General features: G+C 36.2%; 1 protein-coding gene across 1 annotated transcript in view; it reads right to left on the reverse strand.

The window, feature by feature from the left end:
- LOC307005391 (NACHT, LRR and PYD domains-containing protein 3-like) overlaps window positions 1-16,917 on the reverse strand; it is a 60,275-nt gene extending 43,358 nt beyond the window's left edge. The window contains exon 1 of the mRNA XM_079625510.1: window positions 16,793-16,917. The gene's annotated coding sequence lies outside the window, so the exon portion shown is untranslated. The remainder of the gene's footprint in view (window positions 1-16,792) is intronic.
- Window positions 16,918-24,431: the final 7,514 nt, after the last annotated feature.

A 24,431-nucleotide genomic window follows, 5' to 3' on the forward strand; every position in this document is an offset into this window, starting at 1 on the left:
TTTCAAATGCGTGTTGCAACTACGGTAGCCGTTATGTACCGAGAAGCTATAACAACATGTCTTCCAATAGCACTTCATCGAGTTTAACTAGACATGTTATGGTGCCTATATAATGAATTACACAACCAACCAATGAAAAAAGCTCGTAATTTAGACCGTGACATTGACTGACCTGTCGAGAAGAAAGCAGCATCCCTTCATTATCTCTTTCCATCTGGGAAAAGCTATCGCGATATCTACCATAGTTTTGAGTTCACCGGTCACGTTTCCTTTGAAATATATATAAATATATATATATATATATATTTGTATTTATTTTTTTGCTTTTTGGCTACGAGGATACCTTGTCCTGTGGCTCGGCATACTGTAAGTATGATCCTGTATTATGAAGTACCGTGCAGTGTAGCCCTTCAAATTTGTCTCTCACTGATCTCCTCGTATGCATCAGCTGGTTTCAGTCAGCCGGCTCTGAACGAAAACGTGTTTTGGAAACGCGTTTAGGTAGGCTAGTGCTTTCTGCCCCTCTCTGCTATTATATATATTTTTCAAGATGGCGGTACGACATGGAACCCTCCATGGACTTACCCGTCCCGTATAAATACAGATAAGAAATTATTTGCTTACGAGGATAAGCCAAATCATTGGCAGAGGTAATTTTACACCAATGAGGACATATTTATGAATCAAGACATTGATTTTAGCTAATAAAATACTTTTTTTTTTTAAACGACTGTACTTTTAGTTTCAAATGTGTAAATTACAAAACAGCAATCTAATCTACACATGAGCGGTCTTCAGAAGTCATAACTTCAGGGGCCAGTGGGTCTCCTGAGAATATCTAATTTCACTTAAAACCAAAGATTAAGCTAAATGACACTAGTTTCCACCATTCGCCCCAAAATCACCCTATACGATTTCTATTACACTTTTTCAAAGGATAATCTTGCTTTAAAGTTTGAAAAGCATTCCTTCATATTTGCTGTGTTCTGACACAATGTCATTAATTGGTACTTTTTCTTTTAATCCTCTTTTAAAATGTACTTTTCTTATTTCTACAAAGGTACAATTACAATTCATGCAGGTATAATGTAAAAAAATATGTCTGATGCAATGTTTTGCAAAGAAATAGTAACTGCAATACTCCAAACAGTTCAACACAATGACATCATTAAGGATGGACAATGGGTGAAACCATGGTGTGTGTCGGGTAGTTTTCCAGATTTGACCCAAAATCAAATACTCTATTACACTTTTCAAAGGATAATCTAGCTTTAAAGTTGTAATAAAAAGTTAAAACCTAACATATCGTTATACCTGTTGTGTTCCGACACAAGACCATTAACTGGTTCTTTTTGTTTTATAAATTTACTTTTCTTATTTCTTCAAATATCACCCCGATAAATATGGACTTAATATGGACACAATGTTTTTAGGGGAAAAAAGCAGCGTTTTAAAATACAACTAAACCAGATGATTTGTTTTTTGACAGACCTATGGAAATGCATGTTGGTTTCTAAGTTTCAGTCATAGCGCAACCACGCAATGTTCGAGAAAGCTAATATCGCTGTAATCTTTGCGAGGTCTCACCCGCAACGCAAAACTTTGTGTTGGGGTGATCCAAGCATAGTTTTACTAAAATAAAATATTACGGAAGTCATTTTCAAACTGTAATTATACCATATTTTATTGATCAATATTATGGTTTCGTATTGATTTAAAGTTTTGTTTGTTTGTTATTAACTAACACTTCAACATCCAGCACAGAATTAAAGAGACGAATGAGCTAAGGACGTTCTCTGAATAAACAGATAATGGTATGCTCACGATCTACAATATACAATTAGATATGTGTAAATAGCTGTGCTTAAATATTTAGTGATGCATAGTTCCACACTCTTGTAAAGCCTTTGGACTTACTTTAAAACACGAATTCAAAAGTCCAAAACACCCATATAAGATTCAAAAGGATTTATATGTATATAATAAATACACAAAAGTGTGCAAATGATGGTTTTATTACTTCACTGTTTCACATTTTGTATGTTGGACCGTATGTGTTTTTGGTGAAGACGTTTCTTTGAGAGTCGTCAACATGTAATGTTTATAGGAATAAATGACCAGAATTCGCTAAGAATTAAGAATTTAAGAATTAAGAATTTAAGCGATAGTCTTTCTGTTTGACTAAATTGATATTTTGTTGAGCGCAACCTTCCCTTCATCTATGATGTGGAATCACACAAAGTATATTAACACGAAAAGTAAGCGTGTGCTGTTTTACACTTAAACTATTACAACAGAATCACATCTGACTATTGCGCTGAGAGATGCATATTCATTAAAGCTCGAGGCTGTTAAACAAAGGTCCACACAACATGAGCCATTTAAAACAAATACAGAAAAGCCACTTGTGATCAGTTTGAATGTTTGTAATTAACATTTTATATACTAGTCGTTTACATCTCGTTTCTTTTTGTTTTTGTACAGTTTGCAAAAACTATAGCCGAGCATGGTCAAACGTATAGGAATTTATGAAAAAATATAGCATAAAGAGAATTAAATGACGGTCCTTCTACATGAGAGTGTTTAGAGACTAAACAAATCATATTTCTCTTAGAACATCTTTCTGCTATGTCTACGAAACATCGACATGAAAGACGAGTATTGCTGTTACCTATAAAACTATTACGCTTCAAACTCACCTAACTATTACACTTAAAGTTGTGCATTGTCACTAAACAACGGCTAAGCTAATGAATTACAGTTGATAAGTGGTAGGCATCGGTCTTTTAGGCCTGATCCAGAAAACAGATGTTGTGTTTTATATCTTAATCATTTTTCTTCTTTTTATGAAAAAAACATGTGGCAAGCAGTTTTTGGCCTCATCGGCAGAATACCAAAATGTTTTCGTACATTTCAATTGTTAGATAAATTACCTAACTATCATATCAACAGTTATATGTGAAACGAGCTCAGTCGCATTAGAGTTGGATTCTTGGTTATATTAAACATTGATATTGAACAATAGTGCTAGTGATCTTGGCCTCATCAAAGCTCACACGAGCAAACCGACTATTAGCATGTAACATTTTGGACATTTTTGATTTTGTTTGCATTTCTTCTGAAACACACCGTTTTTAAATTGTTTACCCATTTTTAACATAATTATTCTTATCACTTTGAAAAACAACCATGTATTCCTAGAATGTCGTCAGCTGCTAGAAATGTCGTGCGTACGTCCTATCTCACATCGATCGTAGGTGTTGCCTGCACCGCCTAATCTACAGCTAAAGAAAACATTTATATTATTAAATTATGTATTATTAAATTAAAAATGCCACGAAATAAAGACAAGAAAACATATTTCTGTAAGCGACCCTCATAATCTGCGCATACAACAAAACACAGTGCGTCCGTGTACGATGATTTATCAGAAAATTACTTTTGTTTGAAGAAAAACTTAAATCAGCCGGTGCTTAATAACTATTGAAGTTATTAGACATTCGGCGATGGCGTGTGTTATGCAATATTTATATCGCGTTTTAATTTAAACTCAATATATTTTGAATGCGCTAAAGGTCTATAACTGAACTTTAACATCTTAATATTTGGTAGAAGTTAACTTAAAGCCTTACTTTCTAAATGTTTTTTACGGAACTTGTTGCGAACAATTCACCCCCTCATAATCTTTAATGAAAATATCATGGATTGAGAGAAAATATTTGCCTTTGTCTCCCCACTTTGTCATTTTACCCGCGATACAACACTTGATATGCATTAAACCGCGGTATTCGCATGAGTCATTTAAATAGTATATTATCCTAGTTTATGACTATATTTTGGGGCGGTAAGTGTTTAATTTTGTAAAAATGATTTCAAACGCTATTTAGATTATGTAATAGCCTACCATTTTTAAATGAGATCAGACATGACTATAAAATACATTTTTTATTTCAACGTTATACAATCATATATTGAAGTAGTAAAGAAAATGACAGACATTTACAGATGGTCTAACAAAAATAGGAAGTTGCGGCACGCTATCATGTTTTGCTCTAGGCTGTAGCTGACCAGACTTTCAACTATTTCACCCACGTCAGTTTTTGCATTTTTTGACAACATTGACACACAGAGATCTGTTACAAACGTGCACATACAGAGTAATTCAGTGACTCCTAGCTCTTTGTCACTACTTTCAAGCATCACATCCAGAACTTTTCTGAGGATTACGTCGGTCGACTCTTTATCGTTAAAAAACATGGGTGTAACATCAGTCCATGATCCAACCAACCCTCTTATGTCATCCATTTCATTTTTGAGATTTGTTTCACGCTTGGTATCCCCCGCGCAATCGTTATTCATATCACACGCAGCGTCGATGATCCTGTGCATCAAGACAACCATCTGGCCTCTAAAATGATCTTTAAACATACAGTCTAGCGTAGCTCTTAAACGACAGTCTTTGCCCGTGGCGCACTCACACGCCGGATGATACTTGTCCCTCACTTCGCCAGAACTCAATGGGTTCCATTCTTCCATTTCAGAAGTTGTTAGATTTTTAGATAGTCTCCTATTTGATGGTGAAGGATTCTGTTAATTCCTTGAATCTCCTGAGTGAGTCTTTGCAGCACAATCGTCCAGGCCTCTTGTGTTAACGCACGGAAGGTTTATGTTTTTGCGGTTAGAAGCGTGAGTCGAAGAAGTTTGCGGCAGGGTCAGACAATGTTCCTTCGACTTTTGATCGATGAGATGTCGCAGTAGCATAGCAGTCCGCAGATAGTACAGCTAGAACCAAGGGTTTTGTGCGATAGAGCTCAAAACAACTGATAGAGCTCAGCCCAACCCGGATGTAGGGGTTGTATAGGGGTGTCGTCGTCATGACGTCGTAAACAGCTATATAGGATTAGCATGGAGATGTTATGAATATGCCACCCTACAAAAATGTATTTTATAGTCATGTCTGATCTCATTTAAAAATGGTAGGCTATTACATAATCTAAATAGCGTTTGAAATCATTTTTACAAAATTAAACACTTACCGCCCCAAAATATAGTCATAAACTAGGATAATATACTATTTAAATGACTCATGCGAATACCGCGGTTTAATGCATATCAAGTGTTGTATCGCGGGTAAAATGACAAAGTGGGGAGACAAAGGCAAATATTTTCTCTCAATCCATGATATTTTCATTAAAGATTATGAGGGGGTGAATTGTTCGCAACAAGTTCCGTAAAAAACATTTAGAAAGTAAGGCTTTAAGTTAACTTCTACCAAATATTAAGATGTTAAAGTTCAGTTATAGACCTTTAGCGCATTCAAAATATATTGAGTTTAAATTAAAACGCGATATAAATATTGCATAACACACGCCATCGCCGAATGTCTAATAACTTCAATAGTTATTAAGCACCGGCTGATTTAAGTTTTTCTTCAAACAAAAGTAATTTTCTGATAAATCATCGTACACGGACGCACTGTGTTTTGTTGTATGCGCAGATTATGAGGGTCGCTTACAGAAATATGTTTTCTTGTCTTTATTTCGTGGCATTTTTAATTTAATAATACATAATTTAATAATATAAATGTTTTCTTTAGCTGTAGATTAGGCGGTGCAGGCAACACCTACGATCGATGTGAGATAGGACGTACGCACGACATTTCTAGCAGCTGACGACATTCTAGGAATACATGGTTGTTTTTCAAAGTGATAAGAATAATTATGTTAAAAATGGGTAAACAATTTAAAAACGGTGTGTTTCAGAAGAAATGCAAACAAAATCAAAAATGTCCAAAATGTTACATGCTAATAGTCGGTTTGCTCGTGTGAGCTTTGATGAGGCCAAGATCACTAGCACTATTGTTCAATATCAATGTTTAATATAACCAAGAATCCAACTCTAATGCGACTGAGCTCGTTTCACATATAACTGTTGATATGATAGTTAGGTAATTTATCTAACAATTGAAATGTACGAAAACATTTTGGTATTCTGCCGATGAGGCCAAAAACTGCTTGCCACATGTTTTTTTCATAAAAAGAAGAAAAATGATTAAGATATAAAACACAACATCTGTTTTCTGGATCAGGCCTAAAAGACCGATGCCTACCAACTGTAATTCATTAGCTTAGCCGTTGTTTAGTGACAATGCACAACTTTAAGTGTAATAGTTAGGTGAGTTTGAAGCGTAATAGTTTTATAGGTAACAGCAATACTCGTCTTTCATGTCGATGTTTCGTAGACATAGCAGAAAGATGTTCTAAGAGAAATATGATTTGTTTAGTCTCTAAACACTCTCATGTAGAAGGACCGTCATTTAATTCTCTTTATGCTATATTTTTTCATAAATTCCTATACGTTTGACCATGCTCGGCTATAGTTTTTGCAAACTGTACAAAAACAAAAAGAAACGAGATGTAAACGACTAGTATATAAAATGTTAATTACAAACATTCAAACTGATCACAAGTGGCTTTTCTGTATTTGTTTTAAATGGCTCATGTTGTGTGGACCTTTGTTTAACAGCCTCGAGCTTTAATGAATATGCATCTCTCAGCGCAATAGTCAGATGTGATTCTGTTGTAATAGTTTAAGTGTAAAACAGCACACGCTTACTTTTCGTGTTAATATACTTTGTGTGATTCCACATCATAGATGAAGGGAAGGTTGCGCTCAACAAAATATCAATTTAGTCAAACAGAAAGACTATCGCTTAAATTCTTAATTCTTAAATTCTTAATTCTTAGCGAATTCTGGTCATTTATTCCTATAAACATTACATGTTGACGACTCTCAAAGAAACGTCTTCACCAAAAACACATACGGTCCAACATACAAAATGTGAAACAGTGAAGTAATAAAACCATCATTTGCACACTTTTGTGTATTTATTATATACATATAAATCCTTTTGAATCTTATATGGGTGTTTTGGACTTTTGAATTCGTGTTTTAAAGTAAGTCCAAAGGCTTTACAAGAGTGTGGAACTATGCATCACTAAATATTTAAGCACAGCTATTTACACATATCTAATTGTATATTGTAGATCGTGAGCATACCATTATCTGTTTATTCAGAGAACGTCCTTAGCTCATTCGTCTCTTTAATTCTGTGCTGGATGTTGAAGTGTTAGTTAATAACAAACAAACAAAACTTTAAATCAATACGAAACCATAATATTGATCAATAAAATATGGTATAATTACAGTTTGAAAATGACTTCCGTAATATTTTATTTTAGTAAAACTATGCTTGGATCACCCCAACACAAAGTTTTGCGTTGCGGGTGAGACCTCGCAAAGATTACAGCGATATTAGCTTTCTCGAACATTGCGTGGTTGCGCTATGACTGAAACTTAGAAACCAACATGCATTTCCATAGGTCTGTCAAAAAACAAATCATCTGGTTTAGTTGTATTTTAAAACGCTGCTTTTTTCCCCTAAAAACATTGTGTCCATATTAAGTCCATATTTATCGGGGTGATATTTGAAGAAATAAGAAAAGTAAATTTATAAAACAAAAAGAACCAGTTAATGGTCTTGTGTCGGAACACAACAGGTATAACGATATGTTAGGTTTTAACTTTTTATTACAACTTTAAAGCTAGATTATCCTTTGAAAAGTGTAATAGAGTATTTGATTTTGGGTCAAATCTGGAAAACTACCCGACACACACCATGGTTTCACCCATTGTCCATCCTTAATGATGTCATTGTGTTGAACTGTTTGGAGTATTGCAGTTACTATTTCTTTGCAAAACATTGCATCAGACATATTTTTTTACATTATACCTGCATGAATTGTAATTGTACCTTTGTAGAAATAAGAAAAGTACATTTTAAAAGAGGATTAAAAGAAAAAGTACCAATTAATGACATTGTGTCAGAACACAGCAAATATGAAGGAATGCTTTTCAAACTTTAAAGCAAGATTATCCTTTGAAAAAGTGTAATAGAAATCGTATAGGGTGATTTTGGGGCGAATGGTGGAAACTAGTGTCATTTAGCTTAATCTTTGGTTTTAAGTGAAATTAGATATTCTCAGGAGACCCACTGGCCCCTGAAGTTATGACTTCTGAAGACCGCTCATGTGTAGATTAGATTGCTGTTTTGTAATTTACACATTTGAAACTAAAAGTACAGTCGTTTAAAAAAAAAAGTATTTTATTAGCTAAAATCAATGTCTTGATTCATAAATATGTCCTCATTGGTGTAAAATTACCTCTGCCAATGATTTGGCTTATCCTCGTAAGCAAATAATTTCTTATCTGTATTTATACGGGACGGGTAAGTCCATGGAGGGTTCCATGTCGTACCGCCATCTTGAAAAATATATATAATAGCAGAGAGGGGCAGAAAGCACTAGCCTACCTAAACGCGTTTCCAAAACACGTTTTCGTTCAGAGCCGGCTGACTGAAACCAGCTGATGCATACGAGGAGATCAGTGAGAGACAAATTTGAAGGGCTACACTGCACGGTACTTCATAATACAGGATCATACTTACAGTATGCCGAGCCACAGGACAAGGTATCCTCGTAGCCAAAAAGCAAAAAAATAAATACAAATATATATATATATATATATTTATATATATTTCAAAGGAAACGTGACCGGTGAACTCAAAACTATGGTAGATATCGCGATAGCTTTTCCCAGATGGAAAGAGATAATGAAGGGATGCTGCTTTCTTCTCGACAGGTCAGTCAATGTCACGGTCTAAATTACGAGCTTTTTTCATTGGTTGGTTGTGTAATTCATTATATAGGCACCATAACATGTCTAGTTAAACTCGATGAAGTGCTATTGGAAGACATGTTGTTATAGCTTCTCGGTACATAACGGCTACCGTAGTTGCAACACGCATTTGAAAAGCGAGGTGCTAGAGAGCTCCATTCGTTTGAATGCAAAATACAATTTCACCGCTAGATGGGGGAAATTCCTACACAGCGTACCTTTAAGGACTATCTTTAGGGTCTTTAACAAAAAGCCTTCAAAATCGAGGGGGCCAAAGGGTATGGTTCATGCTATAGTATCATGCGGTCAACAGACAAACTGTCGCATCAACAAACGCTAACATTTTAAAATTCTACATAAATATTTCACCCTGTGTGTTTCCACACTGATTAAGGATAATTCGGGAGATACAAGATAAGTAAAAAATTATATATTCATCTTATACGTGTAATAGATCATAGCTAGCGTAGAAAAGTAAGATCATTCTTTGAATTAAGACGAGTAAAATGTAATATTCGCTCAAGACAAACTTTACTCGTAGGCCACAGAGGCACATCACATCTCTGAAAATATGTGGTGATTTTCTAAATGATACAACCTAATCTAAATAAGAGAAATGTAGAGTCCTGGGATTTTAAAAAACATTGGGACAAACTTTGATGGCATGTTTCATGTCGCATGGACAAAACTGGTGATTTAATATTTTTTATAAATCTAAGACGCCAAAGCATATAGTTTTTGCTTTAAAACATTTTTTATTTTATTTTTGAACATACGTTGTTTAGTAAAAAATTATAGTTTATATATATATATATATATATATCATACATCATACAGATACATATATCATACAGAAGTCTTGTAAGAAGATAAATAGAAGATTTTTATTTTATTTTTGAACATACGTTGTTTAGTAAAAAATTATACCTTATATATATCATACATCATACATATACATATATCATACAGAAGTCTTGTAAGAAGATAAATAGAAGATACGATTTTAATAAAACTTCAAAGATTTGATCTAATTAAATTAAAGATCTAATTTAAACTTTTAAGATTATGATTTTAAATGCATTTAGTATGAATAAAACTCTGGAACGCAGACTAACTGTATATATGCTGTGACATTGTGCCCGAGAGGCTCCTCTGGCCTGTAATTGTTTTTTATCATTGCATAAAAAACTACTTCTTCAGCTCTATGAAAATGTAAAGTGTTTATATAAATAATTTTTATTTATATATATATATATTCATTTAGCTAAAACTATGTTTACATTGTTTGAATAGTAACATATTTGTTATTATTCATTGAGTTATATACTTTATTTATACGTTTCATTTAAAAATAGCGATTAGTTAATTTATGGAACCAACTTTGCTGGGTGCAAAACAACTTAAAAAGGATATTAAATTATTTATTTAATAGTTTTCTGTGATGGTCGTGTTTAGGTGTACGGGATAGAATACGCAGTTACGGTACAAAACCCGAGTTTCTCTAAGTTTTTCAACAAGTTTTTGAACAGACATTGTTTAATAACAATTATATTTTAGGGTCACCGTTAAACAAAATCATTACAGTAATCTTCTAAAAGATAAATAGATTATACGATTGTATTAAAACTTTAAAGATTTAATTTAAACAATCTTTTCATTTTAAAATATCATATTTAAACTTTTACGATTATGCTTTGAAATAAATTTAGTACGAACAAAACTTTGGCTCTGGAAAGGTGTTAGCAGACTAACATTACATGATGCACAGAGGCTCATCTGCTCTGTCACCCTATATCCTGAAGCCAACATTATTGTCAAGTAAGGAATTTCTGTGAAGATGTGCTGGTGATTGGAAGGACATTATAAGCAGCCTATCAATGGGGGTCGGTCTGAGGCATCACAGATTCTAAAATGTCTTCATTGTTGCTATTTAAGGAATTATTGAACATTTCACACAATGTGTGAGATGACTTGTGAGACCCATACATTTCAAAGTTCTTTACATGCAACCTGATAAAAAAAATATATATACCCTTATACCCTAAGTTCAAGTCAAGTTTTTCCATAGACCATCGATGTAGAATATTTGTTTTTATTAGTTCATTGAATTGAATTTAAACAATCTTTTATTTTTAAAAGATCTAAGAGAGACTTCAGGAAAAAACATGAAATAGGATGTATGGACAGCTATATGTTCAACTCTCTAAAAGTGTAAGATGATTTTTAGTAAGATGTTTATTTATATTATACCATCATATTATTATATATTATATTATAACAACTTCAAGCAAAGTCAGCATATAAAAGTGAAAGACTTTTATATTAGTAGGCTAACTAACTAACTAGCTATCATTTAATTGAACCTGTCAAACGGACTGCAAAAATGTCCAGCATCTATGTTTTTTTAAAACAAATGACTGTCACAAACACAGAAAATACAACCACCTGTGTACCAGAGATAATGATTGTTTACTGCTTTGACACACACACACACACACACACACAGAGAAAAACATAGACGCACGCTCCTTTACTTTTGAGACAGTGTAAGCTCATTCATGAAAAACAGTGTTTTACAACTTTTAACTCAATCATAGGATGTATGGACATCTATAGGTTAGGAATTTTAATTTAAAAACATTTTTAAACTTTGAAATCATTTTAGCCCTTACACAATGTCTCATTCTGATCACTGAATAAACCCTAGGAGTCAGAGACCGTCAGGCGGTGCTGTAAGAGAGAGAGAACCAATCTGTGCTTTTATATTATTTTGTTTATCTAAAACTAAAACAGTAGTTTTTTATTTTATAACCATTTAATTTACACAATTTTAACAGTATGTTTTTCAACTCTAGTTTCATTTGCAAGATATTTTAAAGGATAGACTGTTTGTGTGACGTTGTTTTAGATGTCAGAGCAGACATGCAGAGGGTGGGGGGACTGCCTGTGACACAGATGCAGAGGGAGGGTGAAGCCCCTGTGACACAGACTTTTGCGTCTCACATTACACAGGAAACCAGACCGGACTGTGGAATGGTGATACATGGCCTATAACAACGCCTCAAACTTTCTGCCATAAAAACGCACAAAGCTTATGTCAAAACAATTGATTGATCGGATAGATAGCTCAACTGCTCAACCTTTATCATAGAGGCCGGATGGTCAAACTGTCAACCGCTCAACCGTTATCAGTAGAGGCTGGATGGTCAACCTGTCAAAACATTTGATTGATCGGATAGATAGGTCATCTGCTCAATCCTTATCTATACACACCGGACGCACAACCTGTCAAAACACATGATCGATTGGAGGGGTGGGGGTCAATAGGTCAAACCACAACAATAGACACCGGAAGAGGCGGGACCGGAAAAGGTCATAGGTCAAGGTCAACCGGAAGCCATCAATCATTTTGACACATGGTACAGCATATTTACTACTTTTATTCAATCAAACATAATGCGTTTGAGAGTAAAACTAATTATTTTCTAATTGAAAAAAAATAAAGATTGAAAAAAAGTCTTCTTAAAGCATAAAAATAAAGAAGTTGATGATATAATGATTTGCAGTGCATGTAGTGGGTGTGGTCAACCTGTCACTTCGACCCAGGGTGACCAATAGAAAAGGGCCTTCCACCCTGGTTGGTAGAGACCGCCCACTGAGACACAGCTTGAGATGGGATTTATGGCTCTTTGAGGGGATCCGGATCTTGGCGATCCGTACCTTTCAAAGAGCCGTTCAAAAGAACGGTTCTTTTGGCTCTTTTTAAATATTTAGTCAGTTTTAAGAAGCCAGCTTGGGGGCATCTCAGTTTATCCTGGAAATAATCACTGGGAGGAATGATGAGGTGAGATTTGTAGTCAAATAATTAAAACTCAGATATCACACACCATACAATACCTACTCACAAATAAACATAAAAAAACAAAGCCAGCTGCAATGAATTTCTGTGCAAAACAGCTTTTACTACAAACACTTCCACACAAGAACGTTTTGATAAAAAACAAAAAATATTTAAAGTTTTAAATATATAGGCTACTGTAGATAAAATTTGAATAAATAAAATGGAAATGTCTACATACAGTCCACTATTACTACTGTAAACTTTGCAAATAGGACATCACCCGATGATGATGTGACTTATATTGTTATTTTTGTATGATCAACTCTGGAAATATTCCTTCATTCAAAAAACGTAATTTGATTTAAGGATGGAGATTGCACAGGAAAGTAAAGTGAGTGAGTGAAAGCAATTGGGATATTAATTAATTTGTATTATCTTTACTCTTATTGGTGTCGTGCTACAGACCTAATTTAAATATTATGCAAAAACAGAAATCCGATCGGTTATCCAGATACAGAGGCTACTTAATATGAACAAATGTAAACGCATGGTGTCCTAATTGGCTAATGATCCGAGCTGCTTGATCGGATCATGGTGATCGCATGTTAATGCCAAGTGTAAACGCAGCCTTTGTGTGCATCTGTGTGAAACACGCATAGGGAAAAAAGAACGACAGAAAGAACGGCTCCCCTCCAGCCGCGACTCGGCTCCCATCGTTCATGTTTATGAGCCGTTCAAAAGAATCGGTTCGTTCGCGAACGTCACAACTTTCAACTCGCAAGCAACAGATTTAGAAAATGTATTTATTAGACTTACAAGAAAAAACACAATTTGTGCGTTTGTGATGAAAAGTGTTCGAAATGCACAAAGAAAAATAAAGGTTTTCAAAGATTTACATGCATATCAACTTTGAGCCTTAAAAAGTCTTTTTTTGTCAATCTTTTAATTTTTTTAAATTACAAAATAATAAATTTTAATCTCAAACACAGTATGTTTGATTGAATAAAAAAGACACAAAGGAAACTAAATAGAAACGCTGATTTAACATGTTCGGGTGAAAAAGAAAACAAACCTATGAATGTTTACACATAAGCTAAACTTCTGAAGAAACACAAACATCACGAAACACAAAGGAAACTTTGAAGTGAAAGAAACCCTTTATTAACCCTTGTGCATTGTTCAAATTTCCATCCTTTCGTTATGTTCGTGGCTGAAAACAGCCACTACTTTAAACTGCTGTAAAATATGATCAGATAAATATTTTTTTGCCATTTTTTTTGCACAAATCTATTAATCAACCTCAGTCCTGTTCAAAACTACTAAATGTTTTTAAAAAAATCAAGATTTTAACTCTTTAATTGCCAAATTCATAAATTATGTCACTGATTTGGAAGGGAAAAAAACACAAAATTACTTATTTTCAATATAAAATGTGATTGTGGACTGGATTTTTTTTTACCTTTTATCACAGTCTTGGACATGTCAAAGATTAGAAACAACATTGGTTTTGATGCATTGATAGTTTTTGTGCAGCATCAGATTTTAACTTTTTCTCCCTCATTTACTGTTCGTGGCTGTTTTTGCCCCATTGACTTCCATTATAACCACATTTTTTGATTGCAAAGCCATGACACCATAAAATCATGTATTTTTGATTGTTGGTGGTTTTCCCTGTTGGGAAGAGGTAAAATTTGTAATTTTTACTGTTGATAACCAGGTGGCACAATTAACCCTTTATATAGGCCTGTGCAAAAAAAAGCTTAGTTTCTGGCTTTTACATGGAGTTATATGGAGTATAATAGCATAATAAAGTGTGTGTGTGTGTGTGTGTGTGTGTGTGTGTGTGTGTGTGTGTGTGTGTGTGTGTGTGTGTGTGTGTGTGTGTGTGTGTGTGTGTGTGTGTGTGTGTGTGTGTGTGTGTGTGTGTGTGTGTGTGTGTGTGAGAGAGAACTTGATGCGTCTGAGAAAATCAAAATATGCACCTCAGCTCTCAGAACTACATGGAGTAAACAAAAACAAATTAAGCGTATTTATGCATCTGCTGCCTTTTGATAATGAGAAATGCAGACTAAACAAAAACTAAGCAAGTGGATTTGAACACTTGCATGCAAGCCTGCTGGTCATTTGATGGTGAGAAGAGCAGCAAGCAACATGAGAAAGGGCTTGACTTGTAGTGAAGTTCTAGAGATGATTCTGCAGCCGGACCCCTCCAGCGAGCTGCAGGATGTATTGTCTTCTCCCTCTGACACCACAGACTCAGGAGAGTCAGACCATTATTTGGATTTGGCACCCTCATCATCCTCTCTAGCTTCCACTGAAGGCGAGGAGGATTCGGAAGATCCTGGGTCTGGGTGGATTGTGAGAAACGGTGAAGTTTGGTTTTCCACCAACGCGGAGACAACTCCCTTTCTTCAGCCTGCCAGAGGCGTGACTTCATGGCCGACGCGCTATGCCATCGCAAGGGTCCAGAACATTGATTCTGTGTTCAATCTGTTTTTTACGGGCGCCGCACAATGAGAAACTGGACCGGGGTGGACTCCACAGATCTCCGTGCCTACATGGGGCTACTGATTTTGGCCGGCGTCTACAGGTCCAGAGGGGAGTCCACACGTTGCCTGTGGGATGATCACAGTGGTCGTGCGATTTTTAGAGCCACCATGTCCCTCTCAAGATTCAAGAAATCACCAGAGCTCTGCGTTTTGGAGGTTGGTCATGCTGACAATGAGGTCAATCATCTCGTCGGCCATGAAGTCACGCCTCTGGCAGGCTGAAGAAAGGGAGTTGTCTCCGCGTTGGTGGAAAACCACACTTCGCCGTTTCTCCCAATCCACCCAGACCCAGGATCTTCCGAATCCCCCTCGCCTTCAGTGGAAGCTAGAGAGGATGATGAGGGTGCCAAATCCAAATAATGGTCTGACTCTCCTGAGTCTGTGGTGTCAGAGGGAGAAGACAATACATCCTGCAGCTCGCTGGAGGGGTCGGGCTGCATGATCATCTCTAAAACTTCACTACAAGTCAAGCCCTTTCTCATGTTGCTTGCTGCTCTTCTCACCATCAAATGACCAGCAGGCTTGCATGCAAGTGTTCAAATCCACTTGCTTAGTTTTTGTTTAGTCTGCATTTCTCACCATCAAAAGGCAGCAGATGCATAAATACACTTACTTGGTTTTTGTTTACTCCATGTAGTTCTGAGAGCTGAGGTGCATATTTTGATTTTCTCAGACGCATCAAGGTGAGTTCTCTCTCACTCACACACACACACACACACACACACACACACACACACACACACACACACACACACACACACACACACACACACTTTATTATGCTATTATACTCCATATAACTCCATGTAAAAGCCAGAAACTAAGCTTTTTTTTGCACAGGCCTATATAAAGGGTTAATGGTGCCACCTGGTTATCAACAGTAAAAATTTAAATTTTTACCTCTTCCCAACAGGGAAAACCACCAACAATCAAAAATGCATGATTTTATGGTGTCATGGCTTTGCAATCAAAAAATGTGGTTATAATGGAAGTCAATGGGGCAAAAACAGCCACGAACAGTAAATGAGGGAGAAAAAGTTAAAATCTGATGCTGCACAAAAACCAACAATGCATCAAAACCAATGTTGTTTCTAATCTTTGACATGTCCAAGACTGTGATAAAAGGTAAAAAAAAATCCAGTCCACAATCACATTTTATATTGAAAATAAGTAATTTTGTGTTTTTTCCCCTCCCAAATCAGTTACATAATTTGTGAATTTGGCAATTAAAGAGTTAAAATCTTGATTTTTTTTAAAACATTTAGTAGTTTTGAACAGGACTGAGGTTGATTAATAGATTTATGCAAAAAAAATGGCAAAAAAATATTTATCTGATCAATTTTTACAGCAGTTTAAAGTAGTGGCTGTTTTCAGCCACGAACATAACGAAAGGGTAGTGAATTTGCCCAGAGTGTACTGTTGAGTTTTTGAAAATTTTCAAAGCATTTTCCTAAAATATGTGTAAAAATAAGCTTTGTCACCAAAAATCATTCCATTTGCTGAAACACGGAAAAAGTTATGGCCAAAATAAGACTCAAAAATACCCCATAGTGGCTGAAAACAGCCACAACAGCACATAAGGGTTAAAGGTTTCATATCAAACAATCACGTAAAATGTCCTCCAGAGATTCATATTAATATGAGAAAGTCACACATGAACACTCACCTTGATCAAACTTTTACAAGATACAGAATCTCAAATCTTCCAGCTTTAACATCATAAAACTACACGTAAACTTCTTCTTAAACCTTGATAAACACTTTGATCGTATTTTTCCTGCTTAAAATGGCGTCAGGAGAACTTGCTTTCACTTTCTATATGTGACGAGAGAGAGAGAGAGAGAGAGAGAGAGAGAGAGAGAGAGAGAGAGAGAGAGAGACGTAAACAGAGATGAATGCGCGTTGTAAATAAAGTGGTAAATTATGTTTTTGCGCAAACAAAGCATTCACGCCTTTTTCAGATTGTTTTGATCTATTACTTTATTTTTTTATTCAATTTCGTTTTTCTCTCTTTTCTCTTTAGTTTTTTGTTTGTTCATTAGTTTTTCTTCATTGTTTCTGTTTTGTTTATTCTTTTATTGTCTTTCACTCTTTCACATGAGTAGGCTATTGCGTGTTTATATATGCGCATTTGAATATGTGCGCAGGCGTGTAGTCTTTCTCTACAAACTGACCTCAACAAACTGCCCGTCTGGCCTTTTTCAATCCAGCCGTCACTGATTGTCAACTGTCACTGACAGCCGTCATATCATTACGCCTGCTGCACACATGGTACGGCCGCACAGTTCCTTGATTCTTACGCCGGGATGAGAGTAGTTCCTAGCCATATAGGCTTGGAAAATCGCAACTTTTCATTTTCCGTCGATCTTAGTACACGGTTTAACTACAGAAGAGTCAAGTTTTAAATAGGAAAAATATTGAAACTCGGTAATTTTGAAAGAAATGCTACTGGTCCCATCAGAATGGACTCATCATGCCAGAAATGAAAGTAATCTCTACATTGAGATATTTGGCAGCAGAGATGATGTGGGTCTGTCACATCCTTCTGTCAGCAGAGTGATCACACACACATTACACACTTCCAGTTCCTCTTATTGTGTCCGTTCATCTCCTTTCCACTGGACATGCCCAGCTTGCAGGCTCAGACTACTGCATTTATGGATATAGCAGGTTTCCCTGGAGCGCACAAGCAGGGAATGAACATTAATCATTTATTATTAACTGCTATAAGCTCACGTCTGCTTCTTCCCTGCGCTGCACTCAAAAAAATTATATGTTGGCTTTAATTAACTTTTTTTATGTCAACAGGTTCCACATAACTGGATTACATTAAACAAACATAATTTGTTCATGTAACTTCAACATCATGGAATTAAGTCATTTTAAGCGACCCAATTTAAGTAATCTCAAAGTGAATTTTTAAAGGTTTCCTGACATGATTCAGGTGTTTTTTATTTTCATCCATCCATTAATATTTCATTTATTTAAGTGACACATGATTCAATTGTTAGACTATAGCTAGCTATTTGTTAGCAGTAGCTCGTATTAGCATCGTAAATGCTAAGATTTACATGTCCCTTCAACCAAATGCCCACATGACTGGAGCATAACCAAAGTACAGAAGAGTTTAAACCAAGATAAGGCCGCCGTCTTTACCCAGTTCACTGACCTAACACTTGTGTTCACCAGGTCTGTGTCTGCATGTGGAAGTGTCTGTCTGCCTTCATTCCTGCTTTTAATGTGATCTTCACACGGAGCCAAAGTTGTAATGTTGAACTCCTTGGGTCTCTACACATACTCTGTGCCTCCACTATTGTTAGTTTATCACGTGGACTCTCTGAAAGCCAAGACGAGCTGGTTGCCTGTCCACCTGTGGCTTCGCTTCTGCTGATGCTGGTCACGTCTGCAGTTCTCTCTGGACCAGCCACCACTACTGGACATCACAGTAAAATAAGATGTTTTGTCTTACGTGAAACACATGAAATAAAGCAAGCGAGTGATTCGTCCCGTCTCCTCCTCTGGGTTTGCATGAGTGTTCACTAAGTCTGGTGTGGTGTTGAGAAGGGTCTTGGCATTATTGGTGAGTGGTCTTTGGCAGAAACAAAGGGTGACGGTCATGCGGTTGGCCACAGAAACACATCTGGGCGGATGATATTCCTCAGAGACACACACAAGTCAAGTGCTTGTGACGTACTCATTGGGAAGCCGAAGCCGGATTCTTCCATCATTATTGTGCACATGTCGAATATGTCCTCATCACTGGAACTGCACTGAGAAACTTGCAGCTCTCTTTGCAACGGGCTAAGTCATCAGTGAGTGGAAGAAGAAGGTCCTCTGCGCCACAGGTGAGCTGCAGATACAGGAGATCCGGGATTCCTGACGGGACAGTGATGTTTGTAGATGCGATGTGCGTTCCTAACGTCTCTTACTTCATTCAAGTCCTCCTGTAAAATAAAGGGAGAAGAGAAAGGGGGGGGGGTTACACCATGTGTTTGCCTAGTAGCGCTTTATTAATAGATACGCGGCATTATGGGGTTGCATCACGGCATCATTCGCTGAAATCAAATAACAGGGCTAAATATGCCAGACATGTCTTGCGCACACACATTTTCTTACAGTGGATTCAGTGAGCTACCATCACACCAACCGGACACTGACAATTATTATACTATACTATAATATACTATAATATAACTATACTATACTATAATTATTATACTATACTACAATTACTATAAATATAAAAATAAGGTTAAGTTGTTATAAATTTTTTCACCATAGCAAAGCCTAGCAACTACAATACAACTTAATTCAAGTATAGGCCGACACACTGCGCGTAAAGACACACACAACTCATTCAATAAACAGGTACTCCTCAAACCACAAACTGGAAGCCTGGAGATTGGATATTAATGAGGATATTCAGATGGAGGACTGGATGGAAACATGTAAAAAGGCTCAAGCACAAACAACGAGCACACGTTTGAAACTGCTACAATAGAAGTGGTTGATGCGGATTAATATAACTCCAGTTGTATTGCAAAAATATAATGAAAATGTCCCTGACACTTGTTTAAGATGCAGTGAGTCTAAAGGTACATTATATCATTGCATATGGGAGTGCGAAGATGTCGAACGTTTCTGGAAAGGTGTGAAAGAAATGATAGAGAAGATCCTTGATGTTAATATTCCACTGTCACCTTTACTTTTTCTTTTACATTTATTTCCTAAGGAGATGAAGTTAAAAAAGAAAGAGTGTATATATTTATTAATATATGCATTCTTTAAGCAAAACGACTTATTTCGTTAAATTGGAAAAGTGTTTGTGCACCAAGTATAGAACGTTGGCTAAAAGAAATGGTAACAAATATGACCATGGAAAAGATGACTTATATTTTGAGAGACAAATATACAGTTTTTGATGGAGTATGGGGACCTTTCAGATCGTTCTTAAAATGTGACGGACTTTGAAAGGTGTTAATAAAAGACTAAGAAAAGAGGAGATATAGAATATCAATGTAAAATACTGAGAGGATGTTTTTGTTTGTTACATGTATATGTACGTGTATATAGTTAAAAAGCAAAAAAGAATAAAAAATAAATAAATAAAAAAAACAGGTAGACATCCCCTCAATAACATATATGAGCCGCTGTTTGAATACAGCCCATGGACATTTGAGTGACTCTTTGCATTGTTTATGGGTTTGCTAGGTTATATCAATGTGTAAAATGATGCCAATGAATGCATACAACATGATTTATTCATAGTTCCTGTGTCAGGGTTCAAGTTATAATCTGAGCTTCGTGGGGGTCTCTAGCTAACGTTACCGGCGGAGATATAGAGATAATAAGGGGAGAGAACACACACACACACACACCAATAATACTGAACAAACAAGCAGCAGTCAATAATCATGTTCAGTTAAGTCTGTTTATCTTTTTAATGTAGGCTAAATAACGCTCCTTCATCCCATACCTAAAGCTGTATTTATAGGCCACGTAAAATAAGAAACACCCCAACGAGGATTACTACCATTGGCTACGCATCCAGTAATGCATATCCCACACGGCTTGAGTTTGTCGTAGGATTCTACATGCCATATGAAATTCGGCCCGTGTGAGAAATATTGCCTTCGTGTAAGACGTCGTCTCTGGCGAGCTGGAGGATTGACTGGGTCCAGCAGAGACAGAAGGATCCTTACGTCTTCTTTCCTGACACCGACGCCTCGCTCCGAACACTTCACGCACATCCACCGGGATCATGAAGTTTCCCAGTTCACTGCATATAAAGTCGACAGCATCCTCTAAATTATCATATTGCCGACGATGTAATCCATAAACCTTCAATGTCTTCATTAACTGCCTTTTACTGACAATAATGCCTTGCACAGCAAGTGTGTTCAGTGTATCCTGGTAACGCATCCCTACATTACAATACAACTTTATCAAATGCTCTCGATCCACAGCGATTAGCCGACCCAGAAGTGCCTTAAGCGGCGGCAGCTTTAGCGTCACTCTCTGCTCTGGGGAGAAAAGCTGACCGTTGTGCTTTCTCCTTTCTGCGGCACTTCAGGACACACACGCACTGGCCTATCTACATTTCTTACTGGCTTTTAAATCTTTCCCTGATGTTTTTCGAACGTGAATTGGTGGATTCTCTGGACTGAGTTATGATGACATTGACACTTTATAATCGCCCATAAGACTGTAAAAGCTCATAATCGCAGAGCTATGTTGTAGCGGTTGTGTGTTCTGCTGATACGGTGAAGTAAATAATGTGTGCAGCTGTTTTATTTATAGATGTTAAGCTATATATATATATATTAGTCGCCCCCTCATTTTAAGATGGGACCCCCACAAATAAACTCTGGCTCTGCTGTACGCTGTTCATCGGTGATCATGCGAGACTCTGGGACTTTTGAGAGCTGGGATGGCCATCATGGTCGGCCGAGGTGTCCTTGTTGATGACCTCGTGCCTTGCCAGATTTATAGGCAGCATTTCCCTCGGGAAGACCCCAGATGTCTGCCGGCGAGGTCAGGGAGACCCAAGCAATGGCCGCCTCAGGGTGCATGTTGAGCGCCGCACACGGCGAGTTCAGGAACACAAGTTCTCCGACAGAGATTCACTTCGGCTCTTTGTCAACATTGATCAGCTGAACACTGTTGCATGTCTTCTGGCGAACTATGAGACGGCCTCTTGTAAAGGCTTAAAGAAGCCAGAGGAGCACTTGTGTCTGTAAATAGACATTTATTCTCATTCAAATGTTCAAATAATGTTTTTGCCAATATGTTCCAGTATTGCAATGTTACAATAGTTTTTACAGCCACTTTAATTGTTCATTTTTAAAAATCTATACAAACGACCAGAGGATAGTTGTTCACTTTTAGAAATGTATAAAATTGACCAGATCGTGTCTAAAGAAGTCTATCTAATCTAAATCGATACCAGTACTGAGATGGTTTTGTTGAATTTTACAAATGGCCAGCGGCTGTATCTATTGTTTGTTTATCTATACAAATGGTCATAGGTCATTTATTTGACATTTTTTGTAACTACTTTCTTTACATGTACCTTTGTAAATGACTTTTTATGAATTGCATTGTATAGTACCTCATGTTATGTCTGCACTGCTGTACATTGCACATATTTGAATAGAGAACTACTGAATTATTTGTATTTTATATGTACTTTAGCTCACCAGTGCTTTTAAGCCTTCAGTAATAAAAGAATAACACTTTCATGCACAGTGATTATATTTACTGAATAATAACCTTTAATTAGGGCTCCCACATTACAGTTATACAGTTTAACAGTTATAAAAAGTCATAGGAAGAACATGTAATTTAATAAATAATAGATTATTACATATATGTACATTAGTCTCATTACATTAGTATACAAAACACAACAAGAAACATAGTAATACAATTATAAATAAAACAAAAATAATGTACACATATTTTGAAATGTGTTGAACTGATAAGATAAGAGCTGCTAGATTACAACTGCCAGTAAGAAATAGAAAAATGAAAGGTACAATATGATTTTGCATTAAAATATCCCAAAATCACAAAGCCAGTGTTATATATTTTGTTAAGGTGATTACTTACAATATCCCAAATGTTTCCAACTATTTTTAAATCGAATTTTAACCAAGGATGCGGGGCGTGCGACTGCGGGGCCAGTCAATCATAGACATGTATAAAGGCTAGATGGCTCAAGGCGGAGTCAGCTGTGTCGCCACTTTGGCGGCCATCTTAGGTCAGGAGACTGCGCTGCTGCTCCCTGCTGCTGTGGACGGAAGGTGAGTGACAAATGCTCGTAACTTGCTGAATTCTTGACGGATTTACAAACGGTTTGGTTTATTACAAACCTTATTAACGTGGCTATGATTTGTGCTGATGCCGATGTTTAAATTGTAGCTTCACGTTTTGAGAAACGCTTAACATTGCAGCGTAGCTGTGTGTTTCATGGCATCCCTGACGTTTATGACACACCAAGCCGTTTGAAAATCGGTTGAAAATTGAGCAAAATATAGTTATTTCAGCACTACATGCACAATAGACTTTAATGTTATAACTGGACGAGCGGTCCTGTCCTAAAGATGGCCGCCGTGTGACGTCGTCGGGTCCCATTGGCTCTCAGCGCCGGTGTGGTGAAGTGTTGGGTCCGGATGAAGTGTTGAGTCCGGGATAAGGACCCAAGCAATCCGATTGGTTCAAAGCACGTTTTATGGGTAATCGCTTTAGTGCCTGGTTACAAATCATACAAAATCACATAATTAAAGAAGTCGTTTGACCTACGTTATAACGAGTCATTAATGTATTTTAACTTATATGTGTCATATAATAGTATATACCCGAAGCTATATATTGTGAATTTAAGCATTTCTCGTTCTTAGTGTTTTTTTTTTAGTTAGCGTATAGTAGCGCGGCATAGAGCATACATCTATCCGATAAACGTTTTGTCGTTTTTAATACATTTTTATTTATTACTATTTTCTTATTAACAGTTTAACCATAAATGACAGAATGCTAGCTATGTTTTTACCAAATAAGTAATCAATCAAACCCCTTTCTTCAAATATTTTTATACTTATTAAAGAAAGAAATTGCATTTTTAGGTATGTTTTGAGACATCAAGTTACTTGTTATTAAGCAATAAGGCATAATATATATTTTTAATTACAAGCATGTCATTTGTGTTCTAATTCATATGATTTATGTCATAATTAATTGTTAAAACAGAACATCATACAATACAATACCACTCAATGTAATAAAACCAGAACCAAAACTCATATAAAAATAGCATTTTGATTAAATTACACAATATAATAGGCTACAATACAACTGAATTATGAGATTTATTAGATTTCATTTTTATTAACACAAAACTACAAGCAACATGCACATCATTTATAGATTTATAGACTTTTTAAAATACACAACAATACAGAGAAGCTTTAAACAGACATACTGTAGTGTGTCTTTAAAATACATTTGTGATAGTCCTCTGGCTATACAGTGTGAAGATTTAAACAAATTTAATGTTGAGTCAGCTGTGTTCAATTTAATGAACTGTGAGGTTAAAGATTTTGAGAGAAAGGTTTATCCTGGATTGACTAATGAGAGACAAATAGATGCAGTGTCTTTTGCTGTATGTAAATTCAAATCTGTAGTTTGAATTAATTCATGTTGTATGTGCAGTCAATTCTTTGTGGAACCATCCTAAGGCCTAGATGATGCAGTTGAGATGTGTCGAAGCACCATTTCCCCTTGGCATGATGGGTCGTGAGATCGTG

Source organism: Phoxinus phoxinus (genome assembly GCF_949152265.1).
Source record: "Phoxinus phoxinus genome assembly, chromosome: 10".
Classification (NCBI taxonomy): Eukaryota; Metazoa; Chordata; class Actinopteri; order Cypriniformes; family Leuciscidae; genus Phoxinus; species Phoxinus phoxinus.